Here is a 12,965-nt window from a genome sequence, read left to right on the forward strand (position 1 = left end):
TTACATTGAGTCATAACTGATGGGTCATATGGGCAAGTATTGGGGAAGTAAATGTCAGCATTAATTAACACTGAAGACAGTACTGGAAAAGAACATTCAATCAAATGGATGAAAGCAAAACAAAGAAAGAAAAAAAAGAAGAGAAACTGAAGCTTTTTCTTTTTACAAAGTATAATGTTTAAATCCTAACACCCCTTGTCCATGACCTGGGTAGCCCTCTTCTTTTCCAGAGAGATGTCATCTTTAATTGCGGAAGGAATTAGGAAACCTTGTCAATCGTAGCTAATTTTTCATAATTACTAAACAACTGTGATGGCAATAAAACAAGCCGCATTGTTCGCACATCTGCGTTTTCCATTTAATCCTTGACTTTCATTGGAGCTGTCTGTAATCCCTCAAACATGACTAATGGGAAACATTAAGTACAAGTTTTGGAACAAGTGGTTTTAATTAAAAGGGCTTGCTCACAGAGGGCCTTGGATAGAGGGAGTTGTTTTTATCATTCTTCAGAGAAGTCAGCATGTGTTTTCCCTTTTATTATCAGTTGTGGACACACATCTCTCAAAGGTGTTGCACATTTTCACAGGAAAGGCAGAGGAAACTTAAAAGTGAGATGTGTGTGTTCATTCAAACCACATTTTTTCCGATAACTTCTTTTAAGGGCTCCTCAGTAAGTAAACATGGCAGAATGAATAAAAGGAGGCCAAATGAAAGTTAACAAGATAATGAAGATGGAACCCAGAAGACAAACAACAGTGTTTAGGATATTGGATTTCCTGTGGGCTTAACAAAAGAGATGGTAAAAACACACAGAGTGGCATATGAAAGCATCTTCAGGAGACCGCAGAAAGACCTACTTTACCACTTCTGACAGACAGAGAGGAGTGAGGGAATCTCTCCACTGGAAACATTCATGACCTTGTGCTGGCAGCAGTCTGTTCCGCCCTCATGGAGTGAACTCAACTTTATAGGACTTAATGAACAGCACTCACATACCTATTTTAGATATGTGTGTGACACCATGACCCTGCAACTTTAAAGCATATTACACATGGGTATAATCACTCTAACAGAACCAGTCAACATGAGAGCATACTGTGCTTTGGTTGGAGGTAGGCCTATTTGGGGGAACAATGGATTTATGTATTGAGATTGTTGCTCATCTCTCTACCCTCTCTCATGAAGAAACTTGAATGAGTGTTTGATAACTGGGGATGAACTATGTACTACCATGGCACTATCACATCAAGAGGTCTATGTATTTCACTCAAATTGTATGTTCATCTGTCTTACAAAGAACATTAACAATGCTGGACTTGTGGCCCAGCTATCTAACGCGTGAATCTGGAAACAAATATTACTGTAACGCAGTCTGGTCTCATAGATTAGATGTAATATAATAAATGTAAATCTGGGAGATTCAAATGATATGTTACGTTTGGTATGATTACAAGACAGAAGGTTAGGTAGGGTGGGTGGTTGGTTGGTTCGTTGGTTGGTTGGACAGGGTGGGGGCAGGTGGGCATATATTAGGTGAACGTTAAGCAATCCGACGGTTGCGTGTTAGAATCTTATCAAGGACAACTTTAGCATTTTAACTAATTAGCAACTTTGCAACTACTAACAAATCTTTTGCTTCTTTGCTACTACTTAGCAAGTTAGCTAACTCTAACCCTAACCTTAACCTTTTAACCTTAACCCCTAACCTTGCTAACGTTAGCCACCTTGCTAAAGTTAGCATTGGCCACCCAGCCACCTAGCTAATGTCAGCCACAACAAATTGGAATTCTTAACATGTCATAAGTTTTGCAAATTCATAACATATTGTATGATTTGCAATTCGTAACATATCATACAAATTGTAATTCATAACATATCATAAGAAATGGATGGACAAATTAATACATACCATACGAAACTTAACATATACTAATTGGAGTGTCCCAAATTTGCATGTACTATGTTATGTCTACCCCTGAGTCCAGGTTGTGTAACAAAGTATGCATAGAATGTTCACCTGTATTTTAATCCTAGACTGAGATTGGCTAGAGTTGACAGAGAGATGGCACCCATGCATGGACACAGACACTCCGCTAGGCCTACCAAGATGTTTTGGTTCTTTTCATGAGACATATACTGCAACTTGTCTTAAATTAATGGGAATTTGAGGTGAAATATATATTTACCAGCCTGTGGTTATAACCACAACAATAACGTTAATATACACTACCGTTCAAAAGTTGAGTCACTTAGAAATGTTCTTGTTTTTTAAATAAAATCACATTTTTCCTCCATTAAAATAACATCCAATTGATCAGAAATACAGTGTAGACATTGTTAATGTTGTAAATGACTATTGTAGCTGGAAACGGCTGATTTTTTTTTGGTGGAATATCTACATAGGCGTACAGAGGCCCATTATCAGCAACCATCACGCCTGTATTCCAATGGCACATTGTGTTAGCTAATCCAAGTTTATCATTTCAAAAGGCTAATTGATCATTAGAAAACCCTCTTGCAATTATGTTAGCACAGCTGAAAACTGTTGTTCTGATTAAAGAAGCAATCAAACTGGCCAACACAGGATTGATGGTTGCTGATAATGGGCCTCTGTATGCCTATGTAGATATTTCATAGAAAAACTGCAGTTTCCAGCTACAGCAGTCATTTACAACATTAACAATGTCTACACTGTATTCCTGATCAATTTGATGTTATTTTATTAGACAAAAATGTTAATTTTCTTTCAAAAACAAGGACATTTCTAAGTGACCCCAAACGTTTGAATGGTAGTGTATGCATTAGCCTACATGTGAATGATAGGTAGCCCCTCATAATTCATAGTTTTAGTAAACAAAATGCAGCATAAAATGCAGTCTACATACCGTTTAATGAATGTCCAACATGTCTTTGTCATGGTTAACAAATTTAGAGAGCTATCTAGCCTGTTTTCATCACCATATTGTTACTGAATGATAGTAATTGGTCGTTAGCGAACGAGCGGCTGTTCTTGGGCGGCTCTTTTTGGTGATCGTCGGGAACCGAATCGCATCTGTGAAAGAGCCAATCATTTGGCCCTCTGATTTGCATATCCAACAACTGCTTTTTGAGCTCCCGAGTCAGACAGATAAAATAATACAAATGATTCTCTGAAGATTGTAATTCCTCACTGCAGGAACAACAGATAGTGAGGAAATAACCTGTTTTTGGTTCACACACATTTTTGCAGTGCATTCATTTTTAATCCATTTTTATTGTTGAAGTCATCTAATAATTTGGTCAGGTACATTTTTTTTAAACTCACATGTCACGATCTGACATAATGACAGGCAATTGAACACTTTAGATTATAGATTTGCAATTTCTTCATGGTTTTAGGTAGGGTATTTTTAAGCGCTACTGGACGAAGACCTGTTTGGGAGCTAAATGAATGTCTCTTTTAGCTGAACGGAGCCTAATGAGCGAGCTCAGTGAAAAGACTCGGAATGCCCATCACTACTGAATTCATTTTATTGAGTTAACTAAGTACATCACCTGCGGTCGGGTGACTACAGCGTAAGGCAATGCCTAAGCGCGGGAGAAAATAGAAGGAAAAAAAGAGGTGCACGCTCCAGGCGCTGTTGATTGTTCCGTAGCAATTTTACATGGATGTTGTGGCGCTAAAGATAATCGCTGAGTTATGTGTTAATTATCGATATATTGCACGATACCTCTGTCGTCAGAATTTTAGATAGGCTTTATGTTTAGAATGATCGTGTCCAGTAACCAGGTTTTCCGAATGTGGTTGATTATACACTGAAAGAAGCACTAGACCTGGCAATACATTCTCAGGTTTAATGTCAATCAAATATTTTGGGGGAATTCTGTATTTTCGCCCATGTGCACAGCAGTTTACATTGGTAGGTTTACTGGATTAGAGTGAGACAGGCAGCAGGTAGGTTCACCTAAATAATACATTTATTCTGTCCTCTCAGAGGCCCTCATTCAAATGTTTAGAGCACCAAAACACTCCTCCAGGTGTTGTGCCGAAAATCTCCCCCTGCCAGACCCCCCTCGCGTTCTTCATTGCTGCGACTTGCTTGCTAGTTGAGTATTCTACTCTTCACTCCATTGTCAGTTTAGCCTACATTTCACTGATCTTTGTAGCAGAAAGCATTTGTGTCTGCAGTTTTCGGTTTGGCTATTTGTTTCAAGTGTATGTGGCGGTTCTAGCTTGTTTGGCGCCCTGGGCGAACCCCGCTTCAGCGCCCGCCCATGTCGCCCGTACCTAAATCCGCTACTGATTTGTATTAGTCTATAAATAAATCTCTTTTGTCAAAATTCGTCATCTCTCCCATGGCTTATTTGACTAGTATTTTTGAAAGTGTAAGGATAATAATTCAGCCATAGTTGTTCTGAAATGTTTATTGCTTGCCAACATTTTACTCCCTCTATGTTTAATATAACACGCATACATGAATTATTCATTTCGTTTGCCTGCGTGAAGTTTGTTCTATAGAAAGTATTTGACCCTGATGTGTGCCACAGAAAGTATTTGACATTAGCCACAAAACTAAGGAAATTACAGGGATGGGGGCGTCTGGCAGGGGGGAGATTTTTGACACAACATGGTCTCTAACTCTATCCCGAGTTTAATCAGGGGGTACAGCTCTGATCTTGCCAGCAGAGGGCCTTTCCCCCATTCTCCCACTGCTGGCATTGTTCCTTGTGTTGCCAGGGACCCAGCCCTCCACCCACCGTCCATCTGTATTCGTCTGGAAAAGCCATCGGGCCAAGCAGGTTTTGGGGGTGATTGGAGGCTCTGTCGGAACCGGCTCCCGGACTTGGCGTGTCTGTGACAGCCCCTCTCCCGGTGAGCTAGCCGCTATGATGAATGGCCACCTTTTCATTTTTATTGCCTCACTAAATCATATGCCTGCCATGCTTTTATAACCCATTTCTGCTGCTTTTTTATTTCACCCCCCTTTTTGGAATAAAACTACAAAGACTGTACTTTCATTTTTTTCTAATGGGGAACATGCTGGTCTCTGGGGGTATTTCTGCATGGGGTTGGTATTCAGATGGGGGGATGGGTTCTTATCAGTACAGGCAGGTTCACTTAGACAAACATCTCAACCGTTAGCTGGACAGACCACTGAAATCATACCATCATTTAAACCAGCATTTTTTATATATATATTTTTTCATGCCCCATTGAAATTTCTCTTCGGAATGCATCAACATAGCTGCCATTTGAACTAGTCATACCTGGCCTGGTGCATGGCCCCTCTCTCTGCTATGGGGTAATAAGTACAGGAATAACTCCATTGTAATTCAAGAATAACATTAATTATTTAGGCGAGTGTGGGTCAGACTGGGCATTGCTCAGAGAACAGAGGTCACAGTGGCAGTGACAGGCAGACAGTGATGTGTGAAAGTTGTGGAGTGGGTTAGAGGGGGGCAACATGAGTGATTGGGGCTGGGGGATAGTGGTATTTTCTTCCCAAGCTGTAATAAATGGCCAGGGAATGTCACAGTGCTTTTGAATGCCGGAGTCCCTACCTCAGTACCTGCACCTGCTCCCATCTCTCATATAGTCCAGTTATTCTGCTCCTATTAGAGGGCTTCAGCAGGAATGTTGCTGTGTGCAAAGAAATATAATATTAGCCCTTTCTAGGTGTGAAGATATGGTAGAAATTAATGCCCAAATGTTTTACATTTAAAATGGAGTCATTCTGAACGTATTATATGGCTGATGTGTTTGTCTGATCTTTATAACCTTCTTGCCGGCTCTTTGAATTGTCACCTGGTCACAGTTCAGACACAGATTTTACTGTAACAGCCGTTCCCTACAGGTCAGTGTAAATCACTTCCCTGTTTCAGGGGGTTCTAGTAGCTCAGGCCAGCTGGAGAGAGAGACCTCATTGATTTAAAGTCCTCTGACCCTGTCTCACCCAGGAGACGTAGGTACACTTTCCAGCCAAGTGCCCTGCTGTGCCTGTGCGTGTGTGTCTGCATTGTACATCTTAGCCAGCCATCCAAGCAAATGATTCAGATCAAAAGTTGATTTCATTTGACTCACCCTGACAAGGAAATTAGAAATGCACTGCTAAAAGTTTCCGACTCCCACTCACTTAGAGGTGCCGGTGCCATTATTTATTTATGTTAGCTTAATAGTCCAACCTGCATTACTCTTCAACAGTGTGACTGACTGTGCAGAGTTGTGGCCAAGACCAATTCTGCTGCTCTCCACACTTTACCCTCCCAAATCACAGGCCTGAAATGTTGCTGCCTATCTTTCATCAATCAGACCTCTCTCCAGATAGACGGACAGGCAGAACTACCTCCAACACACATGTAGAGAGTAAATTCGCAGATTTTGACAAGAGTTTCACCTCATAGATCAGCATAGTCCGCAGTACCTATTCTCTCTCTAATATAACGGGAGTATGTTGAACAAGGATCCTAAGGCACTTTGGTCTTCACGTAAAGACATTTTCTCTTAGACATAGTTCTCTGTGCTGTATAAATACTCAAAACCAAAAGTGTGTGAGCCAGTGAGTGTCAGTTTGATTCAGCCTGTGTGTCTCAGTGGCCTCAGTATAGAGCTGAGTCTTGACTGATACTCTGTACTCTGTCTCTCCCTGCTGGTCAGAGTGAGGAGCAGCCTTTTTAGTCTCCTGCCCTCCATCGGACCATAGCGTTGAGTTGAGTTCCAATAAAAAATCTTAAACTGCATTCATTCTCTTTATAGTGAAACATTTCTGTTTATTGTGACATTGGGTTGTGATGGATCCAAACAAATGTAGCTACTGATTTGCTATCCAGGCGTACTATAGATAACATCGCACTGTGTACCCACTTGTTGAACCAACGTTGTTTACATGTCATTTCGATGAAATTACCAACGTGAAATAGACAATAGCCAGTGGGATTACACATACATACATACATACATACATACACATACATACATACATACATACATACATACATACACACACATACATACATACACACATACACACACACATACACATACACATACACATACACATACACATTCACATACATACATACATACATACATACATACATACATACATACATACATACATACATACATACATACACACACACACACACACCCACACACACACACACACACACACACACACACACACACACACACACACACACACACACACACACACACACACACACACACACACACACACACACACACACACATACATACATACATACATACATACATACATACATACACACACACACACACACACACACACACACACACACACACACACACACACACACACACACACACACACACACACACACACACACACACACATACATACACACATACACACATACACACATATACATACACACATACACACATACACACATACACATACATACATACATACATACATACATACATACATACATACATACATACATACATACACACACACACACACACACACACACACACACACACACACACACACACACACACACACACACACACACACACACACACATACATACATACATACATACATACATACATACATACATACATACACACACACACACACACACACACACACACACACACACACACACACACACACACACACACACACACACACACACATACATACATACACACATACACACATACACATACATACATACACACATACACACATACACACATACACATACATACATACATACATACATACATACATACATACATACATACACACATACACACATACACATACATACATACATACATACATACACACATACACACATACATACACACACACACACACACACACACACACACACACATACATACATACATATAGTGCATTCGGAAAGTATTCAGACCCCTTGACTTTTTCCACATTAAAACTCCTTTTTCAACCACTTCACAAATTTCTTGTTAACAAACTATAGTTTTGGCAAGTCGGTTAGGACATCTACTTTATGCATAACACAAGTAATTTTTCCAACAATTGTTAACAGACAAAGTATTTTACTTATAATTCACTGTATCACAATTCCAGTGGGTCAGAAGTTTACATACACTAAGTTGACTGTGCCTTTAAACAGCTTGTAAAATTCCAGAAAATGATGTCATGGCTTTAGAGGCTTCTGATAGGCTAATTGACATAATTTGAGTCAATTGGAGGTGTACCTGTGGATATATTTCAAGGCCTACCTTCAAATGCAGTGCCTGTTTGCTTGACATCATGGGAAAATCAAAAGAAATCAGCCAAGACCTCAGAAATAAAATTGTAGACCTCCACAAGTCTGGTTCATCCTTGAGAGCAATTTCCAGACACCTGAAGGTACCAGGTTCATCTGTACAAGCAATAGTACTCAAATATAAACACCATGGGACCATGCAGCCATCATACAGCTCAAGAAAGAGATGTGTTCTGTCTCCTAGAGATGAATGTACTTTGGTGCGAAAAGTGCAAATCAATCCCAGAACAACAGCAAAGGACCTTGTGAAGATGCTGGAGGAAACAGGTACAAAAGTATCTATATCCACAGTAAAACGAGACCTATATCGACATAACCTGAAAGGCCGCTCTGCAAGAAAGAAGCCACTGCTCCATAACCGCTATAAAAAAAATCCAGACCGGTTTGCAACTGCACATGGGGACAAAGATTGTACTTTTTGGAGAAATGTCCTATGGGTTGATGAAACAAAAATAGAACTGTTTGGCCATAATGACCATCGTTATGTTTGGAGAAAAAAAGGGGGAGGCTTACAAGCCGAAGAACACCATGCCAACATGAAGCACTGGGGTGGCAGCATCATGTTGTGGGGGTGCTTTGCTTGCAGGAGGGACTGGTGCACTTCACAAAATAGATGGCATCATGAGGCAGGAAAATTATATGTATATATTAAAGCAACATCTCAAGACATCAGTCAGGAAGTTAAAACTTGGTCGCAAATGGGTCTTCCAAATGGACAATGACCCCAAGCATACTTCCGAAGTTGTGTGTGGCAAAATGGCTTAAAGGCTCGGGGGCAGTATTTTGACGTCCGGATGAAAAGCATGCCCAAAGTAAACTGCCTGCTACTCAGGCCCAGAAGCTAGGATTTGCATATTATTAGTATATTTGGATATAAAACACTCTGAAGTTTTTAAAACTGAATAATGTCTGTGAGTATAGCAGAACTGATTTGGCAGGCGAAACCCCGAGCACAATCCATCCAGGAAAAAAAAATTGAGGTCAATGTGTTTTCTATTAGTTTTCTATGGGAAGCTCTTTTTAATAGGAATTTGCTTGCCGATCCTATGGCAGTTCCTACAATCTTTAGAAATTGGTTGATGTTTTTCTTTTGAGAAATTAAGAAGTAGCCCTGTTCTTTCCATGTGTCACTCCAGGTGGACTCTAGTCTTTTGGTGCGCGCGACCTGGAACATGCTTTGTTTTTGACCGGTATTGAACACAGTTTCATCAATTATTTACGTTTTAGGATACCTAAGGTTGAATTAGGAAAGTTGTTTGAAATGTTTGGACCAAGTCTACAGGTAACTTATTAGATACTTTGTAGGCATGTTGGGTGAGTTGAAACCGGTGTATTTCTGAATCAAACGCGCCAAATAAATTGACATTTTGGGAATATAAAGAAGAAATGTATCGAACAAAAGAACCATTCGTGATGTTTCTGGGACATTTTGGCATGCCAACATAAGATCTTCAAAGGTAAGGCATGATTTATATTGATATTTCGGATTTTTGTGTCGCACCTGGCTGGTTGAAATATGATTTTCTTGTGTTTGTATGCGGGGCGCTGTCCTCAGATAATCGCATGGTCTGCTTTTGCCGTAAAGCCTTTTTGAAATCTGACACTGTGGCTACATGAACAAGAAGTTAAGCTGTATTTTGATGTATAACACTTGTACGTTTAATGAATTCTTATTGTAAGTATTTCTGTTTTTGAATTTGGTGCACGGCAATTTCACTGGATGTTGTCAAATCAATCCCGTTAACGGGATCCGAGCGGGAATGGGGGTGAAGAGATCCCTAAGAAGTTTTAAGGACAACAAAGTCAAGGTATTGGAGTGACCATCAAAGCCCTGAACTCAATACCAATGAAAATTTGTGGGCAGAACTGAAAAAGCGTGTGCGAGCAAGGAGGCCTACAAACCTGACTAGGTTACATCAGCTCTTATTATGGGAAGCTTGTGGAAGGCTACCCAAAACGTTTGAACCAAGTTAAACAATTTAAAGGCAATGTCACCAAATACTAATTGAGTGTATGTAAACTTCTGACCCACTGTGAATGTGATGAAAGAAATAAAAACTGAAATAAATAATTCTCTCTACTATTATTCTGACATTTCACATTCTTAAAATAAAGTGGTGATCCTAACTGACCTAAAACAGGGAATTTTTACTAGGATTAAATGTCAGGAATTGTGAAAAACTGAGTTTGAATGTATTTGGCTAAGGTGTATGTAAACTTCTGACTTCAACTGTATGTTCTAAATCCAAATATGTATATGTACACTGAATTTACAAAACATTAAGAACACCTTCCTAATATAATTTCCCTAAGTAATCACACACCCGAGTTAATACTCTAAGAGCTTTCCACACCTGGATTGTGGAACATTTGCCCATTATTCTTTTCAAAATTCTTCAAGATCTATCAAATTCGTTGTTGATCATTGCAAGACAACCATTGATAGATCAAGTAGATTTAAGTCAAAACTATAACTATGCCACTCAGGAACAATCACTCTCTTCTTGGTAAGCAAATCCAGTGTAGATTTGGCATTGTGTTTTAGGTTATTGTGCTGTTCCTTTTTTATCCTGAAAACACCTCAGTCCTTGATGATTACAAGCATACCCATAACATGATGCAACCACCACTATGCTTGGAAATATGGAAAGTGGTAATCATTAATGTGCTGTATTGGATTTGCCCAAAATATAACAAAAAGATCATTGCTTTGCTACATTTTTTGCAATATTACATTAGTGCCTTGTTGCAAACAGGATGCATGTTTTTGAGTGTTTTTTATTATGTACAGGCTTCCTTCTTTTCACTTTGTCAATTAGGTTAGAATTGTGGCGTAACTACAATGTTGTTGATCCATCCTCAGTCTTCTCTTATCACAGCCATTAAACTCTGTAACTTGTTTTTAAAGTCACCATTGGCCCCATGATGATATTCTGGAGTGGTTTCTTTCCTCTCCGGCAACTGAATTAGGAAGGACACCTGTATTTTTGTAGTGACTGGGTGTATTAATACATCATCCAAAGTGTAATTAATAATTTCACCATACTCAAAAGAATATTCAATGTCTGTTTTGTTTTTTTGTACCCATCTACCAATAGGTGCCCTTCTTGGTGAGGCATTGGAAAACCTCCCTGCTCTTTGTGGTTGAATCTGTGTTTGAAATTCACTGCCTAACTGTATGTGCGGTGTACAGTGATGAAGTAGTGATTCAAAAATCATGTTCAACACTATTACTGTACATGCATCTTATTATGTGACTTGTTCAGCAAATGTCTAGTCTTGAACTTATTTAAGCTTGCCATAACAAAAGGGATTGAATAAGTATTGACTCATGACATTTCAGATTTGTGTGATTTGTTTTGTGTAATACAAGTTGTGAACACTAGAATGCTTTAGCAAGATAATCTAAATTTGAGGGTAATTTTTTATCTGGACCAGATATAATTTTACAGGGCACCAAGGACCATTCTGCCTTCGTCCTGCTGTGACTGACAGGTTTTATGAGCTATCAATCACCTTAACAAAGCTGCAGCATGAGAGAGAGAGAGCCACTGCCAGGGGAGGTCTGACCTGCGGCCTAGCGTGACATTCAGGGAAGGAGAGCTGCTCACCCAGGAAATCCCATTACACCAAAGCATGATGGATATCGCTCCTGGAAAAGCTCATATGTGGTCTGACACATAATTTGTTATAATTTGTAAAAATCATATGGCCACGTTCACATTTCTCTATGTCTTTCGTTCTTTCCAAACTCCTCACTCTCCTATCCTTTAGCCTACACACAATGTCTCACATACTGAAGGTCCAGAATATTCTGCAGATTCGCACATCTATCTCCTCTGCAGATGGCTAGGAAGTGTCTCAGCCCAGGAAGGGTAAAATGGCCCCAGTTTGACTATGGTATGTCAGTGGGGGAGCTGAGAAGTTTTCTAGTGTATTGAATGCACTGTAGACTGTATGAACTTGTCATCATCATCATATCGTCTCTGCCATGTGGAGCAGTGGAGGCTGCTGAGGGGAGGATGGCTCATAATAATGTCTGGAATGGAGTCAATGGAATGGTATCAAACACATCAACGATGTGGTTTCCATGTGGTTGATACCATTGGATTTGTTCCATTCCAGTTATTATTATGAGCCGTCCTCCCCTCAGCAGCCTCCGCTGATGTGGAGGTAATGTTAACATTAGAATGCTCAATTTGTTCAGTTATAATATAAGACAGACTATTGATTATTGTTCAGTTATAATGTAAGACAGACTATTGATTTCTTGCACACAAAGGATTTGGCTCATGTTATTATTATTTTTTACTTCTTCAACCCAGATGTCCATTTTTATAGATGTCTGGGAATTTACTCTATTAAAAATGAAGGACATTAATATGAGATCTCTGTCCATTTTTGGATACTCAAAGTGAAAAATACATGTTGGACTTTACTGTCCACTGCTTTGTTTCACATTTCTTTCCTAATAATCTAAAAACAATATGATATGATTGTTAATATGGTGCTTTGTATTATTCTGTTACTCCATTACTACAACAGTAGATAGACCACAAAGTGGCATTGTGAAGATACTAATGTCACTATATTGTAGATTGACATAGATGACCCTCCACTGCTTTGAACCTGTGGTTTATGTCGAGACAAGTCAGAGAGAAAGGCTATCTACA

At 39.6% G+C, this 12,965-nt stretch overlaps 1 long non-coding RNA gene across 1 annotated transcript in view; it reads right to left on the reverse strand.

The window, feature by feature from the left end:
- Window positions 1-3,053, reverse strand: part of LOC118362862 (uncharacterized) — a 55,482-nt gene extending 52,429 nt beyond the window's left edge. The window contains exon 1 of the long non-coding RNA XR_004821272.2: window positions 2,886-3,053. This is a non-coding gene — a long non-coding RNA (uncharacterized LOC118362862). The remainder of the gene's footprint in view (window positions 1-2,885) is intronic.
- Window positions 3,054-12,965: the final 9,912 nt, after the last annotated feature.

Source organism: Oncorhynchus keta, chromosome 2 (assembly GCF_023373465.1).
Source record: "Oncorhynchus keta strain PuntledgeMale-10-30-2019 chromosome 2, Oket_V2, whole genome shotgun sequence".
Classification (NCBI taxonomy): domain Eukaryota; kingdom Metazoa; phylum Chordata; class Actinopteri; order Salmoniformes; family Salmonidae; genus Oncorhynchus; species Oncorhynchus keta.